The 27,596-nt window shown below is 44.4% G+C and overlaps 1 long non-coding RNA gene across 2 annotated transcripts in view; it reads left to right on the top strand.

Moving 5' to 3' along the window:
* Positions 1-24,713, top strand: part of LOC129180493 (uncharacterized) — a 395,789-nt gene extending 371,076 nt beyond the window's left edge. The window contains exons 4-5 of one of the 2 annotated variants that reach the window (XR_008570161.1): positions 19,866-19,986; positions 23,491-24,713. This is a non-coding gene — a long non-coding RNA (uncharacterized LOC129180493). Of the gene's footprint in view, positions 1-19,865; positions 20,250-23,490 lie in introns of those variants that run through there. The other variant, XR_008570160.1, reaches the window with a different exon arrangement.
* The last annotated feature ends 2,883 nt before the right edge of the window (positions 24,714-27,596 follow it).

Here is a 27,596-nt window from a genome sequence, read left to right as displayed (position 1 = left end):
GCATATGTGGTTCATTGTTGGGCAGTTCTGGCCTCTGTTCATAAATGCACTCTATTCTGTCTGAAAGGAGTTTTTAAGCAATAACTGTTAGATTTAGTCACTGCAAGCCAGCAGAAAGTGCTATACCCTCAAATCTCATGTATGTGGTGTAGCTTCTTACCCCCTGCATGGGGAATGTGGTTTGGTGCTGCTGAGATGTATTGTTGTGCAATTACCGGCAAAATGAAAAAAGTAATTCATTCGGCCTCAGTCGGTGTTTAGAGCACTTTATAGGTGGTTTGGTGCATATGTGGTTCATTGTTGGGCAGTTCTGGCCAATGTTCATAAATGCACTCTATTCTGTCTGAAAGGAGTTTTTAAGCAATAACTGTTAGATTTAGTCACTGCAAGCCAGCAGAAAGGGCTATGCCCCCAAATCTCATGTATGTGTTGTAGCTTCCTACCCCCTGCATGGGGAATCTGGTTTGGTGCTGCTGAGATGTATTGTTGGGCAGTTACAGGCAAAATGAAAAAAGTAATTCATTCGGCCTCAGTAGGTTTTTAAAGCACTTTATAGGTGGTTTGGTGCATATGTGGTTCATTGTTGGGCAGTTCTGGCCTATGTTCATATATGCACTCTATTATGTTTGAAAGGAGTTTTTAAGCAATAACTGTTAGATTTAGTCACTGCAAGCCAGCAGAAAGTGCTATACCCTCAAATCTCATGTATGTGGTGTAGCTTCGTACCCCCTGCATGGGGAATGTGGTTTGGTACACCAAAGATGTATTGTTGGGCAGTTACAGGCAAAATGAAAAAAGTAATTCATTCGGCCTCATAGCCCATGCCTATTTTCATAAATGCACTCTCTTCTGTCTGAAAGGAGTTTTTAAGCAATAACTGTTAGATTTAGTCACTGCAATCCAGCAGAAAGGGCTATACCCTCAAATCTCATGTATGTGGTGTAGCTTCTTACCCCCTGCATGGGGAATGTGGTTTGGTGCTGCTGAGATGTATTGTTGGGCAGTTACAGGCAAAATGAAAAAAGTAATTCATTCGGCCTCAGTAGGTGTTTAAAGCACTTTATAGGTGGTTTGGTGCATATGAGTTTCATTGTTGGGCAGTTCTGGCCTATGTTCATAAATGCACTCTATTCTGTCTGCAAGGAGTTTTTAAGCAATAACTGTTAGATTTAGTCACTGCAAGCCAGCAGAAAGTGCTATACCCTCAAATATCATGTATGTGGTGTAGCTTCTTACCCCCTGCATGGGGAATGTGGTTTGGTACACCAAAGATGTATTGTTGGGCAGGTACAGGCAAAATGAAAAAAGTAATTCATTCGGCCTCAGTAGGTGTTTAGAGCACTTTATAGGTGGTTTGGTGCATATGTGGTTAATTGTTGGGCAGTTCTGGCCTATGTTCATAAATGCACTCTATTCTGTCTGAAAGGAGTTTTTAAGCAATAACTGTTACATTTAGTCACTGCAAGCCAGCAGAAAGTGCTATACCCTCAAATCTCATGTATGTGGTGTAGCTTCTTACCCCCTGCATGGGGAATCTGGTTTGGTGCTGCTGAGATGTATTGTTGAGCCATGACAGGCAAAATGAAAAAAGTAATTCATTCGGCCTAAGTAGGTGTTCAGAGCACTTTATAGGTGGTTTGGTGCATATGTGGTTCATTGTTGGGCAGTTCTGGCCAATGTTCATAAATGCACTCTATTCTGTCTGAAAGGAGTTTTTAAGCAATAACTGTTAGATTTAGTCACTGCAAGCCAGCAGAAAGTGCTATACCCTCAAATCTCATGTATTTGTTGTAGCTTCTTACCCCCTGCATGGGGAATGTGGTTTGGTGCACCAAAGATGTATTGTTGGGCAGTTACAGGCAAAATGAAAAAAGTAATTCTTTCGGCCTCAGTAGGTGTTTAGAGCACTTTATTGGTGGTTTGGTGCATATGTGGTTCATTGTTGGGCAGTTCTGGCCTATGTTCATATATGCACTCTATTATGTTTGAAAGGAGTTTTTAAGCAATAACTGTTAGATTTAGTCACTGCAAGCCAGCAGAAAGTGCTACACCCTCAAATCTCATGTATGTGGTGTAGCTTCTTACCCCCCTGCATGGGAAATGTGGTTTGGTGCTGCTGAGATGTATTTTTGGGCAATTACCGGACAATAAAAAAGTAATTCATTCGGCCTCAGTAGGTGTTTAGAGCACTTTATAGGTGGTTTGGTGCATATGTGCTTCATTGTTGAGCAGTTCTGGCCTATGTTCATAAATGTACTCTATTCTGTCTGAAAGGAGTTTTTAAGCAATAACTGTTAGATTTAGTCACTGCAAGCCAGCAGAAAGGGCTATACCCTCAAATCTCATGTATGTGGTGTAGCTTCTTACCCCCTGCATGGGGAATGTGGTTTGGTGCACCAAATATGTATTGTTGGGCAGTTACAGGCAAAATGAAAAAAGTAATTAATTCGGCCTCATAGCCCATAACTATTTTCATAAATGCACTCTATTCTGTCTGAAAGGAGTTTTTAAGCAATAACTGTTAGATTTAGTCACTGCAAGCCAGCAGAAAGTGCTATACCCTCAAATCTCATGTACGTGGTGTAGCTTCTTACCCTCTGCATGGGGAATCTGGTTTGGTTCTGCTGAGATGTATTGTTGGGCAATTACAGGCAAAATGAAAAAAGTAATTCATTCGGCCTCAGTAGGTGTTTAGAGCACTTTATAGGTGGTCTGGTGCATATGTGGTTCATTGTTGGGCAGTTCTGGCCTTTGTTCATAAATGCACTCTTTTATGTTTGAAAGGAGTTTTTAAGCAATAACTGTTAGATTTAGTCACTGCAAGCCAGCAGAAAGGGCTATACCCTCAAATCTCATGTATGTGGTGTAGCTTCTTACCCCCTGCATGGGGAATGTGGTTTGGTGCTGCTGAGATGTATTGTTGGGCAATTACAGGCAAAATGAAAAAAGGAATTCATTCGGCCTCAGTAGGTGTTTAAAGCACCTTATAGGTGGTTTGGTGCATATGTGGTTCATTGTTGGGCAGCTTTGGCCTATGTTCATAAATGCACTCTATTCTGTCTGAAAGGAGTTTTTAAGCAATAACTGTTAGATTTAGTCACTGCAAGGCAGCAGAAAGGGCTATACCCTCAAATCTCATGTATTTGGTGTATGTACTGTGAGTGTGCATATGTACAGGTATCTCTGTATGTGAGGAAGACTTCATATATATGGCATCAGTAGGTGTTTAGAGCACTTTATAGGTGGTTTGGTGCATATGTGCTTCATTGTTGGGCAGTTCTGGCCTATGTTCATAAATGCACTCTATTATGTTTGAAAGGAGTTTTTAAGTAATAACTGTTAGATTTAGTCACTGCAAGCCAACAGAAAGTGCTATACCCTCAAATCTCATGTATGTGGTGTAGCTTCGTACCCCCTGCATGGGGAATGTGGTTTGGTACATCAAAGATGTATTGTTGGGCAGTTACAGGCAAAATGAAAAAAGTAATTCATTCGGCCTCATAGCCCATGCCTATTTTCATAAATGCACTCTATTCTGTCTGAAAGGAGTTTTTAAGCAATAACTGTTAGATTTAGTCACTGCAAGCCAGCAGAAAGGGCTATACCCTCAAATCTCATGTATGTGTTGTAGCTTCTTACCCCCTGCATGGGGAATGTTGTTTGGTGCTGCTGAGATGTATTGTTGAGCCATGACAGGCAAAATGAAAAGAGTAATTCATTCGGCCTCAGTCGGTGTTTAAAGCATTTTATAGGTGGTTTGGTGCATATGTGGTTCATTGTTGGGCAGTTCTGGCCTCTGTTCATAAATGCACTCTATTCTGTCTGAAAGGAGTTTTTAAGCAATAACTGTTAGATTTAGTCACTCCAAGCCAGCAGAAAGTGCTATACCCTCAAATCTCATGTATGTGGTGTAGCTTCTTACCCCCTGCATGGGGAATGTGGTTTGGTACACCAAAGATGTATTGTTGGGCAGGTACAGGCAAAATGAAAAAAGTAATTCATTCGGCCTCAGTAGGTGTTTAGAGCACTTTATAGGTGGTTTGGTGCATATGTGGTTAATTGTTGGGCAGTTCTGGCCTATGTTCATAAATGCACTCTATTCTGTCTGAAAGGAGTTTTTAAGCAATAACTGTTACATTTAGTCACTGCAAGCCAGCAGAAAGTGCTATACCCTCAAATCTCATGTATGTGGTGTAGCTTCTTACCCCCTGCATGGGGAATCTGGTTTGGTGCTGCTGAGATGTATTGTTGAGCCATGACAGGCAAAATGAAAAAAGTAATTCATTCGGCCTCAGTAGGTGTTTAAAGCACTTTATAGGTGGTTTGGTGCATGTGGTTCATTGTTGGGCAGTCTGGCCTATGTTCATAAATGCACTCTATTCTGTCTGAAAGGAGTTTTTAAGCAATAACTGTTAGATTTAGTCACTGCAAGCCAGCAGAAAGTGCTATACCCTCAAATCTCATGTACGTGGTGTAGCTTCTTACCCTCTGCATGGGGAATCTGGTTTGGTTCTGCTGAGATGTATTGTTGGGCAATTACAGGCAAAATGAAAAAAGTAATTCATTCGGCCTCAGTAGGTGTTTAGAGCACTTTATAGGTGGTCTGGTGCATATGTGGTTCATTGTTGGGCAGTTCTGGCCTTTGTTCATAAATGCACTCTTTTATGTTTGAAAGGAGTTTTTAAGCAATAACTGTTAGATTTAGTCACTGCAAGCCAGCAGAAAGGGCTATACCCTCAAATCTCATGTATGTGGTGTAGCTTCTTACCCCCTGCATGGGGAATGTGGTTTGGTGCTGCTGAGATGTATTGTTGGGCAATTACAGGCAAAATGAAAAAAGGAATTCATTCGGCCTCAGTAGGTGTTTAAAGCACCTTATAGGTGGTTTGGTGCATATGTGGTTCATTGTTGGGCAGCTTTGGCCTATGTTCATAAATGCACTCTATTCTGTCTGAAAGGAGTTTTTAAGCAATAACTGTTAGATTTAGTCACTGCAAGGCAGCAGAAAGGGCTATACCCTCAAATCTCATGTATTTGGTGTACTTACTGTGAGTGTGCATATGTACAGGTATCTCTGTATGTGAGGAAGACTTCATATATATGGCATCAGTAGGTGTTTAGAGCACTTTATAGGTGGTTTGGTGCATATGTGCTTCATTGTTGGGCAGTTCTGGCCTATGTTCATAAATGCACTCTATTATGTTTGAAAGGAGTTTTTAAGTAATAACTGTTAGATTTAGTCACTGCAAGCCAACAGAAAGTGCTATACCCTCAAATCTCATGTATGTGGTGTAGCTTCGTACCCCCTGCATGGGGAATGTGGTTTGGTACATCAAAGATGTATTGTTGGGCAGTTACAGGCAAAATGAAAAAAGTAATTCATTCGGCCTCATAGCCCATGCCTATTTTCATAAATGCACTCTATTCTGTCTGAAAGGAGTTTTTAAGCAATAACTGTTAGATTTAGTCACTGCAAGCCAGCAGAAAGGGCTATACCCTCAAATCTCATGTATGTGTTGTAGCTTCTTACCCCCTGCATGGGGAATGTTGTTTGGTGCTGCTGAGATGTATTGTTGAGCCATGACAGGCAAAATGAAAAGAGTAATTCATTCGGCCTCAGTCGGTGTTTAAAGCATTTTATAGGTGGTTTGGTGCATATGTGGTTCATTGTTGGGCAGTTCTGGCCTCTGTTCATAAATGCACTCTATTCTGTCTGAAAGGAGTTTTTAAGCAATAACTGTTAGATTTAGTCACTCCAAGCCAGCAGAAAGTGCTATACCCTCAAATCTCATGTATGTGGTGTAGCTTCTTACCCCCTGCATGGGGAATGTGGTTTGGTACACCAAAGATGTATTGTTGGGCAGGTACAGGCAAAATGAAAAAAGTATTTCATTCGGCCTCAGTAGGTGTTTAGAGCACTTTATAGGTGGTTTGGTGCATATGTGGTTAATTGTTGGGCAGTTCTGGCCTATGTTCATAAATGCACTCTATTCTGTCTGAAAGGAGTTTTTAAGCAATAACTGTTACATTTAGTCACTGCAAGCCAGCAGAAAGTGCTATACCCTCAAATCTCATGTATGTGGTGTAGCTTCTTACCCCCTGCATGGGGAATCTGGTTTGGTGCTGCTGAGATGTATTGTTGAGCCATGACAGGCAAAATCAAAAAAGTAATTCATTCGGCCTCAGTAGGTGTTTAAAGCACTTTATAGGTGGTTTGGTGCATGTGGTTCATTGTTGGGCAGTCTGGCCTATGTTCATAAATGCACTCTATTCTGTCTGAAAGGAGTTTTTAAGCAATAACTGTTAGATTTAGTCACTGCAAGCCAGCAGAAAGTGCTATACCCTCAAATCTCATGTATGTGGTGTAGCTTCTTACCCCCTGCATGAGGAATGTGGTTTGGTGCTGCTGAGATGTATTGTGGGCAATTACCGGCAAAATGAAAAAAGTAATTCATTCGGCCTCAGTAGGTGTTTAGAGCACTTTATAGGTGGTTTGGTGCATATGTGCTTCATTGTTGGGCAGTTCTGGCCTATGTTCATAAATGCACTCTATTATGTTTGAAAGGAGTTTTTAAGTAATAACTGTTAGATTTAGTCACTGCAAGCCAGCAGAAAGTGCTATACCCTCAAATCTCATGTATGTGGTGTAGCTTCGTACCCCCTGCATGGGCAATGTGGTTTGGTACACCAAAGATGTATTGTTGGGCAGTTACAGGCAAAATGAAAAAAGTAATTCATTCGGCCTCATAGCCCATGCCTATTTTCATAAATGCACTCTATTCTGTCTGAAAGGAGTTTTTAAGCAATAACTGTTAGATTTAGTCACTGCAAGCCAGCAGAAAGGGCTATACCCTCAAATCTCATGTATTTGTTGTAGCTTCTTACCCCCTGCATGGGGAATGTGTTTTGGTGCTGCTGAGATGTATTGTTGAGCCATGACAGGCAAAATGAAAAGAGTAATTCATTCGGCCTCAGTAGGTGTTTAAAGCATTTTATAGGTGGTTTGGTGCATATGTGGTTCATTGTTGGGCAGTTCTGGCCTCTGTTCATAAATGCACTCTATTCTGTCTGAAAGGAGTTTTTAAGCAATAACTGTTAGATTTAGTCACTGCAAGCCAGCAGAAAGGGCTATACCCTCAAATCTCATGTATTTGTTGTAGCTTCTTACCCCCTTGCATGGGGAATGTGGTTTGGTGCACCAAAGATGTATTGTTGGGCAGTTACAGGCAAAATGAAAAAAGTAATTCTTTCGGCCTCAGTAGGTGTTTAAAGCATTTTATAGGTGGTTTGGTGCATATGTGGTTCATTGTTGGGCAGTTCTGGCCTCTGTTCATAAATGCACTCTATTCTGTCTGAAAGGAGTTTTTAAGCAATAACTGTTAGATTTAGTCACTGCAAGCCAGCAGAAAGTGCTATACCCTCAAATCTCATGTATGTGGTGTAGCTTCTTACCCCCTGCATGGGGAATGTGGTTTGGTGCTGCTGAGATGTATTGTTGTGCAATTACCGGCAAAATGAAAAAAGTAATTCATTCGGCCTCAGTCGGTGTTTAGAGCACTTTATAGGTGGTTTGGTGCATATGTGGTTCATTGTTGGGCAGTTCTGGCCAATGTTCATAAATGCACTCTATTCTGTCTGAAAGGAGTTTTTAAGCAATAACTGTTAGATTTAGTCACTGCAAGTCAGCAGAAAGTGCTATACCCTCAAATCTCATGTATTTGTTGTAGCTTCTTACCCCCTGCATGGGGAATGTGGTTTGGTGCACCAAAGATGTATTGTTGGGCAGTTACAGGCAAAATGAAAAAAGTAATTATTTCGGCCTCAGTAGGTGTTTAGAGCACTTTATTGGTGGTTTGGTGCATATGTGGTTCATTGTTGGGCAGTTCTGGCCTATGTTCATAAATGCACTCTATTCTGTCTGAAAGGAGTTTTTAAGCAATAACTGTTAGATTTAGTCACTGCAAGCCAGCAGAAAGTGCTATACCCTCAAACCTCATGTATGTGGTGTAGCTTCTTACCCTCTGCATGGGGATTGTGGTTTGGTGCTGCTGAGATGTATTGTTGGGCCATTACAGGCAAAATGAAAAAAGTAATTCATTCGGCCTCAGTAGGTGTTTTTTTTTTTTTTTTTTTTTTTTTTTTTTTTTTTTCATTCCTTCCCTGGTTCAACCCAGGATTTAAGTTTCTAAGTTGGTAATACTGATATGTCAGACACATTACAGGCAATAAAGTTGGTTTTCGGGGGGTTCTGCTCTCAATTTATCACAATATAAAAGTTAGGAAACCCTGTCCCACATCTCAACAGGGAAAACCTATCTTACCCCATCCGAAAGAGTGTATGTAACAGTCAGTGTTATTTATTGATCAAATAAGTAATGTCATAGGACGCACCTGGGCAACAAAACACCTGTCAGTCACATGTTCCAATACTTTTTCCTTTTTTTTTTTTTTTTTTACCCCTGTCCTGTCCAGCCTTTAAAGCAGATAGAATTGTATACCTAAATGCCGTCAAGTGCTCAACAGATTTACTCTGCCAGAGAGAGGTGTGATATACACTTCCCCTGTCATACAAAATTTATTCGACCTTGATGCTTGTTATAAAGCAAATTTGGAGCGACCGGACCGGAGCAGGAGGGGACAGAGAAGAAGAGAAAAGGAAACAGGGGGGGGGGGGGCGAGAGGGGACAAAAACAAAAAAAAGAGAGACAAGAGACAAGGACAACAGCAGCAACAACAACAATTGTGACAGAACAACAGAAACATACAGAACGACATCAGCAAATAAATGTCCGTGACAACTATAAAGACGAACAAGGATAAAGGACAAATCAATATCAACAACCACAATGACAAAGCTGTCAATGACAATCAGACATAATAGCAGTCATGAAATGATGAACTATGACAGTGATCACAATGACAATACTGCATTGAAACAGTTGCACACAATAGCAGTCATGAAATGATGAATTATGATAGTGATCACCATGATAATACCGCATTGAAACAGTCACACATAACTGTAGTAATGAAATGATTATCCATGATAGTGAATAGAATCAAAGTTACTGTAATGCACATCATTGTAAAAAAAATATATACATATACACATATATATACATACATACACATACATACATATATATACATATATATATATACATATATATACACATATATACCGCACATACACACATATATATATATAGTCATACTGCTGATATCACCGTCGCTGTAATAAAACCAACAACATAATAACACCCTGGTTAACTCAGTGAGTAATGTGGGGAAGTACGTATGTACTGTGAGTGTGCATATGTACAGGTATCTCTGTATGTGAGGAAGACTTCATATATATGGCCTCAGTAGGTGTTTAGAGCACTTTATAGGTGGTTTGGTGCATATGTGCTTCATTGTTGGGCAGTTCTGGCCTATGTTCATAAATGCACTCTATTCTGTCTGAAAGGAGTTTTTAAGCAATAACTGTTAGATTTAGTCACTGCAAGCCAGCAGAAAGTGCTATACCCTCAAATCTCATGTATGTGGTGTAGCTTCTTACCCCCTGCATGGGGAATGTGGTTTGGTGCACCAAAGATGTATTGTTGGGCAGTTACAGGCAAAATGAAAAAAGTAATTCATTCGGCCTCAGTAGGTGTTTCGAGCACTTTATAGGTGGTTTGGTGCATATGTGGTTCATTGTTGGGCAGTTCTGGCCTATGTTCATAAATGCACTCTATTATGTTTGAAAGGAGTTTTTAAGCAATAACTGTTAGATTTAGTCACTGCAAGCCAGCAGAAAGTGCTATACCCTCAAATCTCATGTATGTGGTGTATCTTCTTACCCCCTGCATGGGGAATGTGGTTTGGTGCTGCTGAGATGTATTGTTGGGCCATTACAGGCAAAATGAAAAAAGTAATTAATTCGGCCTCATAGCCCATAACTATTTTCATAAATGCACTCTATTCTGTCTGAAAGGAGTTTTTAAGCAATAACTGTTAGATTTAGTCACTGCAAGCCAGCAGAAAGTGCTATACCCTCAAATCTCATGTACGTGGTGTAGCTTCTTACCCCCTGCATGGGGAATGTGGTTTGGTGCACCAAAGATGTATTGTTGGGCAGTTACAGGCAAAATGAAAAAAGTAATTCATTCGGCCTCAGTAGGTGTTTAAAGCACTTTATAGGTGGTTTGGTGCATATGTGGTTCATTGTTGGGCAGTTCTGGCCTATGTTCATAAATGCACTCTATTCTGTCTGAAAGGAGTTTTTAAGCAATAACTGTTAGATTTAGTCACTGCAAGCCAGCAGAAAGGGCTATGCCCCCAAATCTCATGTATGTGTTGTAGCTTCCTACCCCCTGCATGGGGAATCTGGTTTGGTGCTGCTGAGATGTATTGTTGGGCAGTTACAGGCAAAATGAAAAAAGTAATTCATTCGGCCTCAGTAGGTTTTTAAAGCACTTTATAGGTGGTTTGGTGCATATGTGGTTCATTGTTGGGCAGTTCTGGCCTATGTTCATATATGCACTCTATTATGTTTGAAAGGAGTTTTTAAGCAATAACTGTTAGATTTAGTCACTGCAAGCCAGCAGAAAGTGCTATACCCTCAAATCTCATGTATGTGGTGTAGCTTCGTACCCCCTGCATGGGGAATGTGGTTTGGTACACCAAAGATGTATTGTTGGGCAGTTACAGGCAAAATGAAAAAAGTAATTCATTCGGCCTCATAGCCCATGCCTATTTTCATAAATGCACTCTCTTCTGTCTGAAAGGAGTTTTTAAGCAATAACTGTTAGATTTAGTCACTGCAATCCAGCAGAAAGGGCTATACCCTCAAATCTCATGTATGTGGTGTAGCTTCTTACCCCCTGCATGGGGAATGTGGTTTGGTGCTGCTGAGATGTATTGTTGGGCAGTTACAGGCAAAATGAAAAAAGTAATTCATTCGGCCTCAGTAGGTGTTTAAAGCACTTTATAGGTGGTTTGGTGCATATGAGTTTCATTGTTGGGCAGTTCTGGCCTATGTTCATAAATGCACTCTATTCTGTCTGCAAGGAGTTTTTAAGCAATAACTGTTAGATTTAGTCACTGCAAGCCAGCAGAAAGTGCTATACCCTCAAATATCATGTATGTGGTGTAGCTTCTTACCCCCTGCATGGGGAATGTGGTTTGGTACACCAAAGATGTATTGTTGGGCAGGTACAGGCAAAATGAAAAAAGTAATTCATTCGGCCTCAGTAGGTGTTTAGAGCACTTTATAGGTGGTTTGGTGCATATGTGGTTAATTGTTGGGCAGTTCTGGCCTATGTTCATAAATGCACTCTATTCTGTCTGAAAGGAGTTTTTAAGCAATAACTGTTACATTTAGTCACTGCAAGCCAGCAGAAAGTGCTATACCCTCAAATCTCATGTATGTGGTGTAGCTTCTTACCCCCTGCATGGGGAATCTGGTTTGGTGCTGCTGAGATGTATTGTTGAGCCATGACAGGCAAAATGAAAAAAGTAATTCATTCGGCCTAAGTAGGTGTTCAGAGCACTTTATAGGTGGTTTGGTGCATATGTGGTTCATTGTTGGGCAGTTCTGGCCAATGTTCATAAATGCACTCTATTCTGTCTGAAAGGAGTTTTTAAGCAATAACTGTTAGATTTAGTCACTGCAAGCCAGCAGAAAGTGCTATACCCTCAAATCTCATGTATTTGTTGTAGCTTCTTACCCCCTGCATGGGGAATGTGGTTTGGTGCACCAAAGATGTATTGTTGGGCAGTTACAGGCAAAATGAAAAAAGTAATTCTTTCGGCCTCAGTAGGTGTTTAGAGCACTTTATTGGTGGTTTGGTGCATATGTGGTTCATTGTTGGGCAGTTCTGGCCTATGTTCATATATGCACTCTATTATGTTTGAAAGGAGTTTTTAAGCAATAACTGTTAGATTTAGTCACTGCAAGCCAGCAGAAAGTGCTACACCCTCAAATCTCATGTATGTGGTGTAGCTTCTTACCCCCCTGCATGGGAAATGTGGTTTGGTGCTGCTGAGATGTATTTTTGGGCAATTACCGGACAATAAAAAAGTAATTCATTCGGCCTCAGTAGGTGTTTAGAGCACTTTATAGGTGGTTTGGTGCATATGTGCTTCATTGTTGAGCAGTTCTGGCCTATGTTCATAAATGTACTCTATTCTGTCTGAAAGGAGTTTTTAAGCAATAACTGTTAGATTTAGTCACTGCAAGCCAGCAGAAAGGGCTATACCCTCAAATCTCATGTATGTGGTGTAGCTTCTTACCCCCTGCATGGGGAATGTGGTTTGGTGCACCAAATATGTATTGTTGGGCAGTTACAGGCAAAATGAAAAAAGTAATTAATTCGGCCTCATAGCCCATAACTATTTTCATAAATGCACTCTATTCTGTCTGAAAGGAGTTTTTAAGCAATAACTGTTAGATTTAGTCACTGCAAGCCAGCAGAAAGTGCTATACCCTCAAATCTCATGTACGTGGTGTAGCTTCTTACCCTCTGCATGGGGAATCTGGTTTGGTTCTGCTGAGATGTATTGTTGGGCAATTACAGGCAAAATGAAAAAAGTAATTCATTCGGCCTCAGTAGGTGTTTAGAGCACTTTATAGGTGGTCTGGTGCATATGTGGTTCATTGTTGGGCAGTTCTGGCCTTTGTTCATAAATGCACTCTTTTATGTTTGAAAGGAGTTTTTAAGCAATAACTGTTAGATTTAGTCACTGCAAGCCAGCAGAAAGGGCTATACCCTCAAATCTCATGTATGTGGTGTAGCTTCTTACCCCCTGCATGGGGAATGTGGTTTGGTGCTGCTGAGATGTATTGTTGGGCAATTACAGGCAAAATGAAAAAAGGAATTCATTCGGCCTCAGTAGGTGTTTAAAGCACCTTATAGGTGGTTTGGTGCATATGTGGTTCATTGTTGGGCAGCTTTGGCCTATGTTCATAAATGCACTCTATTCTGTCTGAAAGGAGTTTTTAAGCAATAACTGTTAGATTTAGTCACTGCAAGGCAGCAGAAAGGGCTATACCCTCAAATCTCATGTATTTGGTGTATGTACTGTGAGTGTGCATATGTACAGGTATCTCTGTATGTGAGGAAGACTTCATATATATGGCATCAGTAGGTGTTTAGAGCACTTTATAGGTGGTTTGGTGCATATGTGCTTCATTGTTGGGCAGTTCTGGCCTATGTTCATAAATGCACTCTATTATGTTTGAAAGGAGTTTTTAAGTAATAACTGTTAGATTTAGTCACTGCAAGCCAACAGAAAGTGCTATACCCTCAAATCTCATGTATGTGGTGTAGCTTCGTACCCCCTGCATGGGGAATGTGGTTTGGTACATCAAAGATGTATTGTTGGGCAGTTACAGGCAAAATGAAAAAAGTAATTCATTCGGCCTCATAGCCCATGCCTATTTTCATAAATGCACTCTATTCTGTCTGAAAGGAGTTTTTAAGCAATAACTGTTAGATTTAGTCACTGCAAGCCAGCAGAAAGGGCTATACCCTCAAATCTCATGTATGTGTTGTAGCTTCTTACCCCCTGCATGGGGAATGTTGTTTGGTGCTGCTGAGATGTATTGTTGAGCCATGACAGGCAAAATGAAAAGAGTAATTCATTCGGCCTCAGTCGGTGTTTAAAGCATTTTATAGGTGGTTTGGTGCATATGTGGTTCATTGTTGGGCAGTTCTGGCCTCTGTTCATAAATGCACTCTATTCTGTCTGAAAGGAGTTTTTAAGCAATAACTGTTAGATTTAGTCACTCCAAGCCAGCAGAAAGTGCTATACCCTCAAATCTCATGTATGTGGTGTAGCTTCTTACCCCCTGCATGGGGAATGTGGTTTGGTACACCAAAGATGTATTGTTGGGCAGGTACAGGCAAAATGAAAAAAGTATTTCATTCGGCCTCAGTAGGTGTTTAGAGCACTTTATAGGTGGTTTGGTGCATATGTGGTTAATTGTTGGGCAGTTCTGGCCTATGTTCATAAATGCACTCTATTCTGTCTGAAAGGAGTTTTTAAGCAATAACTGTTACATTTAGTCACTGCAAGCCAGCAGAAAGTGCTATACCCTCAAATCTCATGTATGTGGTGTAGCTTCTTACCCCCTGCATGGGGAATCTGGTTTGGTGCTGCTGAGATGTATTGTTGAGCCATGACAGGCAAAATCAAAAAAGTAATTCATTCGGCCTCAGTAGGTGTTTAAAGCACTTTATAGGTGGTTTGGTGCATGTGGTTCATTGTTGGGCAGTCTGGCCTATGTTCATAAATGCACTCTATTCTGTCTGAAAGGAGTTTTTAAGCAATAACTGTTAGATTTAGTCACTGCAAGCCAGCAGAAAGTGCTATACCCTCAAATCTCATGTATGTGGTGTAGCTTCTTACCCCCTGCATGAGGAATGTGGTTTGGTGCTGCTGAGATGTATTGTGGGCAATTACCGGCAAAATGAAAAAAGTAATTCATTCGGCCTCAGTAGGTGTTTAGAGCACTTTATAGGTGGTTTGGTGCATATGTGCTTCATTGTTGGGCAGTTCTGGCCTATGTTCATAAATGCACTCTATTATGTTTGAAAGGAGTTTTTAAGTAATAACTGTTAGATTTAGTCACTGCAAGCCAGCAGAAAGTGCTATACCCTCAAATCTCATGTATGTGGTGTAGCTTCGTACCCCCTGCATGGGCAATGTGGTTTGGTACACCAAAGATGTATTGTTGGGCAGTTACAGGCAAAATGAAAAAAGTAATTCATTCGGCCTCATAGCCCATGCCTATTTTCATAAATGCACTCTATTCTGTCTGAAAGGAGTTTTTAAGCAATAACTGTTAGATTTAGTCACTGCAAGCCAGCAGAAAGGGCTATACCCTCAAATCTCATGTATTTGTTGTAGCTTCTTACCCCCTGCATGGGGAATGTGTTTTGGTGCTGCTGAGATGTATTGTTGAGCCATGACAGGCAAAATGAAAAGAGTAATTCATTCGGCCTCAGTAGGTGTTTAAAGCATTTTATAGGTGGTTTGGTGCATATGTGGTTCATTGTTGGGCAGTTCTGGCCTCTGTTCATAAATGCACTCTATTCTGTCTGAAAGGAGTTTTTAAGCAATAACTGTTAGATTTAGTCACTGCAAGCCAGCAGAAAGGGCTATACCCTCAAATCTCATGTATTTGTTGTAGCTTCTTACCCCCTTGCATGGGGAATGTGGTTTGGTGCACCAAAGATGTATTGTTGGGCAGTTACAGGCAAAATGAAAAAAGTAATTCTTTCGGCCTCAGTAGGTGTTTAAAGCATTTTATAGGTGGTTTGGTGCATATGTGGTTCATTGTTGGGCAGTTCTGGCCTCTGTTCATAAATGCACTCTATTCTGTCTGAAAGGAGTTTTTAAGCAATAACTGTTAGATTTAGTCACTGCAAGCCAGCAGAAAGTGCTATACCCTCAAATCTCATGTATGTGGTGTAGCTTCTTACCCCCTGCATGGGGAATGTGGTTTGGTGCTGCTGAGATGTATTGTTGTGCAATTACCGGCAAAATGAAAAAAGTAATTCATTCGGCCTCAGTCGGTGTTTAGAGCACTTTATAGGTGGTTTGGTGCATATGTGGTTCATTGTTGGGCAGTTCTGGCCAATGTTCATAAATGCACTCTATTCTGTCTGAAAGGAGTTTTTAAGCAATAACTGTTAGATTTAGTCACTGCAAGTCAGCAGAAAGTGCTATACCCTCAAATCTCATGTATTTGTTGTAGCTTCTTACCCCCTGCATGGGGAATGTGGTTTGGTGCACCAAAGATGTATTGTTGGGCAGTTACAGGCAAAATGAAAAAAGTAATTATTTCGGCCTCAGTAGGTGTTTAGAGCACTTTATTGGTGGTTTGGTGCATATGTGGTTCATTGTTGGGCAGTTCTGGCCTATGTTCATAAATGCACTCTATTCTGTCTGAAAGGAGTTTTTAAGCAATAACTGTTAGATTTAGTCACTGCAAGCCAGCAGAAAGTGCTATACCCTCAAATCTCATGAATGTGGTGTAGCTTCTTACCCTCTGCATGGGGATTGTGGTTTGGTGCTGCTGAGATGTATTGTTGGGCCATTACAGGCAAAATGAAAAAAGTAATTCATTCGGCCTCAGTAGGTGTTTTTTTTTTTTTTTTTTTTTTTTTTTTTTTTTTTTCATTCCTTCCCTGGTTCAACCCAGGATTTAAGTTTCTAAGTTGGTAATACTGATATGTCAGACACATTACAGGCAATAAAGTTGGTTTTCGGGGGGTTCTGCTCTCAATTTATCACAATATAAAAGTTAGGAAACCCTGTCCCACATCTCAACAGGGAAAACCTATCTTACCCCATCCGAAAGAGTGTATGTAACAGTCAGTGTTATTTATTGATCAAATAAGTAATGTCATAGGACGCACCTGGGCAACAAAACACCTGTCAGTCACATGTTCCAATACTTTTTCCTTTTTTTTTTTTTTTTTTACCCCTGTCCTGTCCAGCCTTTAAAGCAGATAGAATTGTATACCTAAATGCCGTCAAGTGCTCAACAGATTTACTCTGCCAGAGAGAGGTGTGATATACACTTCCCCTGTCATACAAAATTTATTCGACCTTGATGCTTGTTATAAAGCAAATTTGGAGCGACCGGACCGGAGCAGGAGGGGACAGAGAAGAAGAGAAAAGGAAACAGGGGGGGGGGGGCGAGAGGGGACAAAAACAAAAAAAAGAGAGACAAGAGACAAGGACAACAGCAGCAACAACAACAATTGTGACAGAACAACAGAAACATACAGAACGACATCAGCAAATAAATGTCCGTGACAACTATAAAGACGAACAAGGATAAAGGACAAATCAATATCAACAACCACAATGACAAAGCTGTCAATGACAATCAGACATAATAGCAGTCATGAAATGATGAACTATGACAGTGATCACAATGACAATACTGCATTGAAACAGTTGCACACAATAGCAGTCATGAAATGATGAATTATGATAGTGATCACCATGATAATACCGCATTGAAACAGTCACACATAACTGTAGTAATGAAATGATTATCCATGATAGTGAATAGAATCAAAGTTACTGTAATGCACATCATTGTAAAAAAAATATATACATATACACATATATATACATACATACACATACATACATATATATACATATATATATATACATATATATACACATATATACCGCACATACACACATATATATATATAGTCATACTGCTGATATCACCGTCGCTGTAATAAAACCAACAACATAATAACACCCTGGTTAACTCAGTGAGTAATGTGGGGAAGTACGTATGTACTGTGAGTGTGCATATGTACAGGTATCTCTGTATGTGAGGAAGACTTCATATATATGGCCTCAGTAGGTGTTTAGAGCACTTTATAGGTGGTTTGGTGCATATGTGCTTCATTGTTGGGCAGTTCTGGCCTATGTTCATAAATGCACTCTATTCTGTCTGAAAGGAGTTTTTAAGCAATAACTGTTAGATTTAGTCACTGCAAGCCAGCAGAAAGTGCTATACCCTCAAATCTCATGTATGTGGTGTAGCTTCGTACCCCCTGCATGGGGAATGTGGTTTGGTACACCAAAGATGTATTGTTGGGCAATTACCGGCAAAATGAAAAAAGTAATTCATTCGGCCTCAGTAGGTGTTTAGAGCACTTTATAGGTGGTTTGGTGCATATGTGGTTCATTGTTGGGCAGTTCTGGCCAATGTTCATAAATGCACTCTATTCTGTCTGAAAGGAGTTTTTAAGCAATAACTGTTAGATTTAGTCACTGCAAGCCAGCAGAAAGTGCTATACCCTCAAATCTCATGTATGTGGTGTAGCTTCTTACCCCCTGCATGGGGATTGTGGTTTGGTGCTGCTGAGATGTATTGTTGGGCCATTACAGGCAAAATGAAAAAAGTAATTAATTCGGCCTCATAGCCCATGCCTATTTTCATAAATGCACTCTATTCTGTCTGAAAGGAGTTTTTAAGCAATAACTGTTAGATTTAGTCACTGCAAGCCAGCAGAAAGGGCTATACCCTCAAATCTCATGTATGTGGTGTAGCTTCTAACCCCCTGCATGGGGAATGTGGTTTGGTGCACCAAATATGTGTTGTTGGGCAGTTACAGGCAAAATGAAAAAATTAATTCATTCGGCCTCAGTAGGTGTTTAAAGCACTTTATAAGTGGTTTGGTGCATATGTGGTTCATTGTTGGGCATTTCTGGCCTATGTTCATAAATGCACTCTATTCTGTCTGAAAGGAGTTTTTAAGCAATAACTGTTAGATTTAGTCACTGCAAGCCAGCAGAAAGGGCTATACCCTCAAATCTCATGTATGTGGTGCAGTTTCTTACCCCCTGCATGGGGAATGTGGTTTGGTGCTGCTGAGATGTATTGTTGGGCAATTACCGGCAAAATGAAAAAAGTAATTCATTCGGCCTCAGTAGGTTTTTAGAGCACTTTATAGGTGGTTTGGTGCATACAAAAATAAGTTGACAACCATCTTGAGAGTGTGTAAGAGGGATTATTATAGTCATGTACTTGATAAGAATAAAAATAACATGAGAGCAACTTGGGGCATCTTAAATAGTATTATAAAGAACAACTTTAAGAAAGCAGACTGCGCTCACTATTTTATGGTTGCAAACACTAACAGGAATGACATGAAGGAGGTAGTTGAAATGTTCGATTATTTTTTAAATATTGGACCAAAAGTGGAAGACGAAATTCCAAAACAAGACACAATTGACGGATGGAATGATATTATTGATAGGAATCTGAATTCTATGTTTCTCACTGTTGTAGCTAAAAAGGAAGTCAGTGACATTGTCAAATATTTTAAGGCAAAAACATCAACTGATTGTCATGGAATTGAAATGGAAACAATTAAAAGGGTCATCAATGAGATTGTAGACCCGTTAACATATATTAGTAATAATGGGTAATATTTTTTTTTTTCAACTTAAGAACAATTCGAGTTAAGAACGGTCGTCTGGAACCAATTGTGTTCGTTAGTTGGGAACTTAGTGTAGAGAGAACACACAAACCCTTTATTTTTAAAATCACAGATATTAAAATTTGCAGATTTAGTATTCTTTCAAACTGATAGAATAATTCACAAAGTTAATAATAACTTGTTACGCAAAAACCTCATACAGTATTTTTCAATCAGAGAGGAGAAATATGATCTTAGAGGAAAATTAAACTTAAAACATTTATATGCGAGAACTACGCTGAAAACCCACAGCATTTGCGTATGCGGAATTAAATTATGGAACTGATTGAGCAAGGAACTCAAACAATGTACAGAGATGAGCAAATTCAAAAAACAATACAAGCAGTTGACATTTGCTAAATACAAGGCAGAAGAGTCTTGATAATCACAATGAGTGTTCTGTCAGGTTCGTTTTGTTTTTTTTTAAATTTATATATATATATATATATATATATTTTTTTTTTCTCTCTTCTTACTGTTACTTATTATGTATTATTCTGATTATTATGGAAAATATGACGTGGAATACAGGAAGCGAACAAGATGTACTGCACAAGATGTGGAATGGAGCTTTGCTTCTTCCTACTCCTTTTGGACATGTGTAACTGTGAAATAATGAGTCATGAAATGTATTCGATTGTAACCTTCATGTTCACTTAAACTAAACTAAACTAAACCAAACCAAACCAAACCATGTCTTAAGGGAAATGCTGGCGGACATTAAACTCCCTGATGGCTGTTTGCTGGTCCAGTATGTGGACAACCTTTTTTGGCTTGTGACTCCGCGGACACTTGTCCGGCGGCAACGAAATGTTTGTTGTTGAAGCTTTTTCAGTGTGGTTTCAATGTTTCCAGAAAGAAGCTGCAATGCTGGAGAAAGGCAGTCACTTTCCTTGGACGTGTGGTGTCTGCCCATGGCTCGGCCATGTCTACAGCCCATCGATCCTCCATTCTACATCATCCCAAACCAACTACGGTAAAGGAAGTGCTTTCTTTCTTAGGTCTCTGCGGCTACAGCAGGAATTACATCCCCTGCTTTGTTGAACGCACCGCGCCACTCAGAGCTCTTATTCGTCAACAAGGTCTCGGCTTTGTCTACCGCTGCAGCTCTGGCTGTTCCCGACCCCAATTTACCTTTTCACCTAGACATGTCACTTTCCAACACAGTAGCTAATGGTGTTCTTTTTCAAAAGCAAGACGGAATTAGGTGAGTCCTCATGTACTGCAGTGCCAGCCTGGACTCTATTGAACAACGACAGCCTGATTGTACTCGCTTTGCGGCAGGTTTGGCGACTTTAATCATTAAGACCATTCAGTGACGTCATATGTGGAATCTTCAGCGTTCACTATGTCTTCTCTGAAACAGAACTGCCTTCTCAAAATTTTGCAAGCCCCGAACCTACAATATTTTCATTCTGGTGTGAACATGGCCGATAAGGTCAACACTTCCGGTATGCCACACATTTGTGAGTTTCGCATTTAGGCTGACATCAAATCCCGGCCTGACTTGCAGAGGGGTTCAGTTCTTCTTTCAGACGGCTGCTGCTTCAGACACTCAGATGGGAACCTGCGCACAGCTGCCGCTGTTGTCCGACATGACTCGTCTTCTGATACTTTTCCGCTAGTGACTTCTGACATTCACATGACTAACCCCAGGGGCGGAAGTGCTGGCTTTGTGCTTGGCCCTGGAGGCTGGAGCTGGACAGGATGTGACTATTTACTGTGACTCTGCCTATGCTCAATGCTGTGGGCGCCGCTGTCCTCAACCTTCCTGAGTGGCAGTGGACAGGTTTCGTGACGGCTAAAGGTGCTTCAATAGCCCACAGGCCTTTGAGTGAATGTTCATTGGCTATTGTGAAAACTGCGGGACATAGCAAGGCTAACACCCTTCGAGCTAGGGGAAATGACGCAGCAGACCAGGCAGCAAAGGCAGCGGCTGGGTACCACCCCGCCGATTTGATGATGACTTGTTCTCAGCTGACTGATCACCAGCTGGACAATCCATTGTCTTTGGACATTATTGCGTCCCACCATCGTTCTGCTTCTCCGGAAAAGGTCAGTTATTGGCGGTCCAAAGGTGCCTCTCTCACATCCGATGGGGTGTGGGTGGGCCCCAACGGGCGTCCTGCCCTTCCTATAGGTCAGTTGTCTCCCCAGGCTCTTTCTGAGGCTCATGGATTGGCACATGTGGGTCCTCTGGTAATGCTGTCAAATCTAAACAACTGGTGGCACCCCAATATGAAAGGCCTTATTTGGAATCATTGTAACTCTTGTTCCACCTGGAGGTATTTTAACATGCGTCCGACTCTCAAGCCCACTCCAGGTCATTTGGCTACCGCCCTGTGGCCAGGTGCGGAAATTTCTCTGGACTTCACTGACATTCAAGGTAAGCGCTACCTTTTGGTCATTGTAGGTGGCCTGAGGCTTACCCCTGTGCCAAGGAGGACGCCACAGCTGTTATCAAAGCCCTGGTGAACCATTACATCCCGAGGGAAAGGCTTCTTGAGACGTCATCCGTACTTCTGTGAAGAATGTGTCGGACGTTTCGCTCCTCGTCCGAAGAGCTTCATCAGCAAACTATTAAGTGCTGGTAGCCTAGGCCTTAAATACAGTAAGAGTGGGCGGAATTGGTGTGCCAACACCCTCCTCCTATTGGTTCCTTACACTAAGCCTGGGCGGAGTTGTGGTCTAATCCTCTCCTGCCATTAGCACCTCCGATCAAAGGGAAGTGTAGCTCCCTGTAGTTGGGTATGAACGACTCTGATACTGGCTCGTTAGCATCTATTGTTCTGGCTCGGCCCTGTCTCCACCTCATTTGCAAGACTAAGAGCTGTGGGTTTTGGTCTCAGTAACCTGCTGAACTCAGGGTCCAAGTTAAACCTCAAACCACCATTCCGATTCAATGATGGGTTCTGTTGTTTGACAAAAATAGCTTCCTTGACTCCTCTTTCAAACCATCTGTTTTCTTTGGCCAAAATCTTTACCTCGCTGTCCTCAAAAGAGTGATGGTTGCTTTAAGGTGTAGATGTACTGCTGATTGGAGCATTTGCTTAGTTTCCCCAATGTGGTGCTCTTTACATTCCTCATCTTTACAGTGGATGGAATAGACCACATTGCTCTGTTTTTGGTTTGGAGCCTTGTCTTTAGGATGCACTAATTTTTCTCTCAGGGTATTTACTGGTTTGAAATAGGCAGGAATTTTGTGTTGCCATAAGATCCTATGGAGTTTTTCGGAGACCCCCCGCTACATAAGGGACTACCTCTCCTCTCCTTTTTGCTTCTGTGGGTTTTTGGGTTTCTTTCCCTACTCTCTTCTTTTGACATTTGTTAAAAGCCCACCGCGGGTACCCACAGGTTGAGAGCGCTCTCTGGACATGTTGTGTCTCCTTTTTTCTTCCCTCAGCACTAGTTGGTATTTGTCTCGCTCTATGTTGGAGGGTCCTAATAACCCCTAGTTTATGTTGTAGTGGATGGTTTGATTCAAAAAGCAGGTATTGGTCAGTGTGTGTGGCCTTTCTAAAGACCTCTGTAAGTAGCTGTCTGTCCTCTCCTATAATTACCTTGCAGTCTAAGAAGGCTAGTTGGTTCTCTTTAGCGTCCTTGCGAGTAAATTTGATATTGGTGTCCACCGCATTGATGTGATCTGTGAATGACTGAATTTCCTATTTTTTGATAATGACAAAGGTGTCATCCACATATCTAAACCAGTGCCTTGGTTTTGTCCCTGAGAAGGATGTGAGAGCCTCACAGGCTCACAGGCTACTACAGGGAGCTACACTTCCCTTTGATCGGAGGTGCTAATGGCAGGAAAGGATTAGACCACAACTCCGCCCAGGCTTAGTGTAAGGAACCAATAGGAGGAGGGTGTTGGCACACCAATTCCGCCCACTCTTACTGTATTTAAGGCCTAGGCTACCAGCACTTATTAGTTCGCTGACGAAGCTCTTCGGATGAGGAGCGAAACGTCCGACACATTCTTCACAGAAGTACAGATGACATCTCAAGAAGCCTTTCCCTCGATGAACAACTCCTGTACGACTGAGAGCCTACACAGACGCATTACATCCCGACTCATGGTTTTCCGGCCCGGATCCGCTCTGACAACGGCACACACTTCACTAGTGCAGCCCTTGTCAAAGTAGAAGCCATGCTCGGTGTTAAACATTCATTTGGTTCTGTCTATCATCCTCAAAGTCAAGGCCAAGTCGAACGTATGAACCGCTCGTTGAAGGACAAATTGGCTAAGATCATGTCCTCCACTTCCCTTACCCGGCTTCAGGCGCTTCCCATTGCTCTGTTAGCCATTCGGCAGAGTGTCAACACTAGGTCTGGTTTGTCTCCTTATGAATTGTGGACTGGCCGTCTCATGCCAGGCCCTTTTAGTTCCATCTTCCCTCATGAAGAGGTTCCTACGCCTTCCCTGGATTCCAAATTCTATTGGAAGCAGTTGCATGCCCTTGCTGTGTCTGTTTCTCAACAGGTTCGTGACTCCGCTGCACCTCCCTGTGCGACTCATCCCTCACCTTTGGTCGCTGACAAGGTCTTCCTGAAGAGGCTCTCCAGGAAGTGGTCGGCGCCTAGGTGGAGTGGTCCCTTTGTGGTGACTACTCGTACCGACAGGGCTGTGCAACTGGAGGGCGAAGGACTTAAGTGGTTTCACTTTTCTTTACTTTGACCTGACACATCTATTTAAATTAATATGTCTTCTCATCGTGGACTGGGTGGTCCCCAGTCCAAGAGGGGTGGGGTGTTAAGTCATTAGGCATATTACAGTATATGACCGTATAATAATAATATTATAAAACCATATTTAACATGCAATTTAATTCATCAACACCTGGATGCTATAACTTCACTTTATATGCCTATGCGTCTGGAAAGGATCAGTGTTGGCCATTCTGTATATGTACTGTTGCGTCCACAGTTACCCCTCTACAGACACAAACTGCTAAAGCCGCGAAGGTTAAGGCAATAAGTGACAGCCGGGTCATACCAACAGGTCATACCAACAATTGGCTTCTCATGGTTGAGCAGGCGGCCAATAAGACTTCTTCTGATTTCGTGGTCTGTATGGTTCACAGGCCCTTGTTAAAAGTTGTTCCCGCAGTATTGGATGACTACTGCTTCATGCCCGTTATGAATTCAACCTCCATTAAACAATCCAAGTGTCGCACATGAGACGAAGTATATCCTGTGGGCCCACCAACAGAGCTTAAGCCCTTATTTGATAGAACAGTCGCAGCAAATAATTTCACTTGTGTTAACAGCTCTACCAGAAAAAAGCATTTGTTAGGAAGGGTGAATGACTCTTTATGTGTTTCGGTCTATCAAGTGTCTTCAATCTTTTCTCCCGTCTCTCGAGCCGATGTGTGGTGGTGGTGCGGAGGAGCAGTACTCTTCGACCGCCTTCCTACTAAAAGCATGACCTGTTTGTGTGCATTGGTTGCTCTCATTCTACCGGTAAATGTGATTCCGGCTTCTGTAGATCATTTGATGGACGCGGTCGACTCGGTGGCCCTCCAGCTAGCAGCACACACTCGAAGACGCCGTGACACCTCCACCCCTTGGCTCAACACGACTGATCCCACTTACGTCGACGCCCTTGGGGTTCCTCGGGGTGTCCCGGATGAATACAAACTCGTTAACCAAGTCGCTGCTGGATTTGAGTCCATTCTTCCGTGGATCACTGTTAACAAAAATGTTGACCGTATTAATTATATTCACTGTTATCCTCCGGCGCCTGTGGCTGTCCCCCGGGTGACTGGGGGCGCGGAGGTGGGGGTCACGGATGTGCGGTTTGGGCTCGGGGTGGGGGGTGCGTGGTGCTGGGGTGGGGGGGATCCCTTGCTTTCTCCCTTCAGGGACGGGGCCGCTGTGGCTTGGTGGGTGGGGCGTGTGGGGGCCGTTTGGTGCGCGTGGGAGCGGGCGGCGTGGTGTCCATCTGCGTGGTGCTTCCCGGGATCGGCGGGGGGATGCTTGCTCCGGGGTGGGGCGGTCGGGGGGTGGCTTTGGCCGGGGGCTTGGGGGTGGGGCTGGCGGGGGCTGGCGGGCGGTCCCTGCTGCCTGCTGGTGTCTGGCTGGTCCCTTGCTTCCGGGCCAGCGGTTGTCTCCCTCCCTCCGGGGTTTCTCCCTTGGCGTGTTGGTGGATGGGCGGGGGGTGGGGCGGTGGCCGGTCTGCGGCGTGGCGGGGGGCGGGGCGGGCGGGGGCATCTGCTTGGGCGCCGGGCGGGGGGCTGCTCCTTTCGTGGGCCCGGTCGTGCGGTGCTTGCTTCTCTGTCCCTCCCTGGCGCCTCTGGCCTGCGTGCTTTGTGGGTGTGGCTGTGCTCCGCTCCGTGTGGGGTCCGGTGCTCTTGTGGTTGTCGTGGTGTTGCTCCCTTGCCGGCCGTGGTGGTATGCGGGGGGCGCGTGGGCGCGGTTCCCGCTGTCCTGGTGGCGGTCGGATCTGCCTTGGGGCGTGTGGCTGGTCCGTGGTGTTTGGCGGTTTGGGGGTGGCGCTGCGGACGCTACCTCCGGTGGGGCTCCAGTGTTGGGGGGCGCTGGGGGTATCGCCTCTGGGGGTTGGGTGGGCCGGACTGGGCATCCTGGCGAGCCGGGTAGAGCCTGTGGTGTGTCCTGCGGCCTGTGGCTCGCCCGAGCCTGGGCTGTGGTGGGCGGCCGGTCGGCCATGTGTCCTTGGTCCCCCCCTGCTCGGTTTGGGCGGCGTTGGGGTGTGGGGCCCCCGTCCTTCCTGTGCCACTGCACCACCTCACATATTTATAGGACTTTGGGGGGTGGCCTATGGTCGGGCGTGAATGGGGAGGGGAGCTGCCTTGCGGGGCTCCTTTGCTCCTGCCGTGCCACTGACCTGTTGCCCCCCAATTTTAATCGCAGAGTAGACACTTAGGGTTTGGAGGGGCTGGTCAGGTGAGGGGCCCTCCGAGTGGCAGCTGTCCCCCGATTTTAATTGCACCATTAGCTATCATCCACATACACCCCATATACATGCACACAGATACACCATCCTCTTTTATTTTATTTTATTTATTTATTTATTTTTTTAATTGCGTTATAGACACAATCACACCTTAACACGTACACGGGTGGGGCGGGCTGGATTGGGGTGCCTCGTGCACCTCGGCGTCTGCCCGCCAGGGTGGTGTGGCCGGGGGCCTGGCTGTTGCGGTGGCTCGCCCGGGGCGGCCTGGCCTGTGGGGTGCCCTTGTCTGGTTTGCCTGCCCTTCCCTGGGGTGGCCCTCTGGGGCCTGTTGATGCCGGGGCTTGCGCCGGGGGGGGCGGCTTGCGGTGCTTCCCCTGGACTGACACGTGCTGCGGGCGCCTCTGCGCTCTTGGGGCGGGTTCGGCGGTCTCCGGGGGGCGGTGCCGGTGCTGCGGGTGGCCCGTGTGCCGCCGTGGCGGCTGGTGGTTGCTGCGCTGTGGCGGCTGCTGGGGCGCCGGGCCGGCTGGTGGGTTGGGGCTTGGTCATGCTTGCGGGTACTGTGGGCCTGGGTGGCGGGGTGGGGGTGGGGGGGGCGGGTGCCCTGGGGCCGGGCCCGCTGGGGGGGGTTGTGCTCTGCCGGGCGCTTGGGCGTTTGTCGCCGTTGTGCTTTGTGCTCTGCCGGGCCGCTGTCTGTGTCCTCGCCTCCCCCGGTCTGTCTGTGGGCTTGTCGGGGGTGGGGCTCCGGTGCGCGGGTGGTGCGCTGTCGGCTCTGGTGGCGTGTGGCTGGTCTGGCTTCTGGTGGTTTGTGGGGGCCGTCGGCTGGTCTGCTGCTGGTCTCGCCTTCTCGGCTCTGGTGCTTGGCCTCCCTGCGGCTTGGGGTGTGGTGCTCCCGCTCCCTCTTCGGGGTTTGCTGGCCCGCGGGTGTCGGTTGGCGCTTTGTGGTGGTTCGCCTGGCTGCTCGCTTGTTTTCCCGCCTGCCTGCTCAGTTTCCCGCTTTCCTCCTCGCTGGCTCCCCTGTCTGCCTTGCTGGCGGCGTCCCACCGTTGGGAGAGTGTGGCCTGGTGTCTTCCTGCTCCCCGGCGGTCCGCGCTCTCCGCGCCTGGGTTCTGGATCGTATGTCTGGGACCCCGGGGTCCCCGGCTCCGCTGCTCTTTGGGTTACCAACGGGGGATAGGGTGGGGCTTCCGGGTGTCGGGCAGTCGACCACCGTGTGTGTGTGTGTGTGTGTGTGTGTGCGCGCGCTTGAGTAAGTAGGTGTGTGTATGAGCGTGCGCGTAGGGGCGTAGGGGTGTGTATGTGCGTGCGTGTGGGTGCGTAGGAATGTGTACTGTATGTGCGTGCGTGTGTGCACTCTTATTTATTTATTTATTTTAGTTATTTATTTGGGGGGGGGGCATACAGGGGTTTGCTCCGTGGGGTCGGGTGCTGGGTGATACATCTCTGCTGCCCGTGCCTCCGCCGGGTGGGTGGAGGGTGTGCCTCCTGCATCCCTTGGCGGGGCGGCCCTGTGTTGGGGGTCGGGCGGGGGTTGGCCCGGGGCGGGCCGGGCTCCGCTCCCTGGGGGTGTGGGGGGGCGGTGGGCGGGAATTGGCGCTTCCGGCGCGGGCGGGCTTCTTTCCGGTTGTGGAGGCGTCTCTGGGCCTGCCGGTTTGTGGCCCCCGGTACCCGTC

The sequence above is a fragment of the Dunckerocampus dactyliophorus genome, chromosome 4, assembly GCF_027744805.1.
Source record: "Dunckerocampus dactyliophorus isolate RoL2022-P2 chromosome 4, RoL_Ddac_1.1, whole genome shotgun sequence".
Taxonomy (NCBI): domain Eukaryota; kingdom Metazoa; phylum Chordata; class Actinopteri; order Syngnathiformes; family Syngnathidae; genus Dunckerocampus; species Dunckerocampus dactyliophorus.
This window is presented reverse-complemented; position numbering and strand designations above follow the sequence as displayed.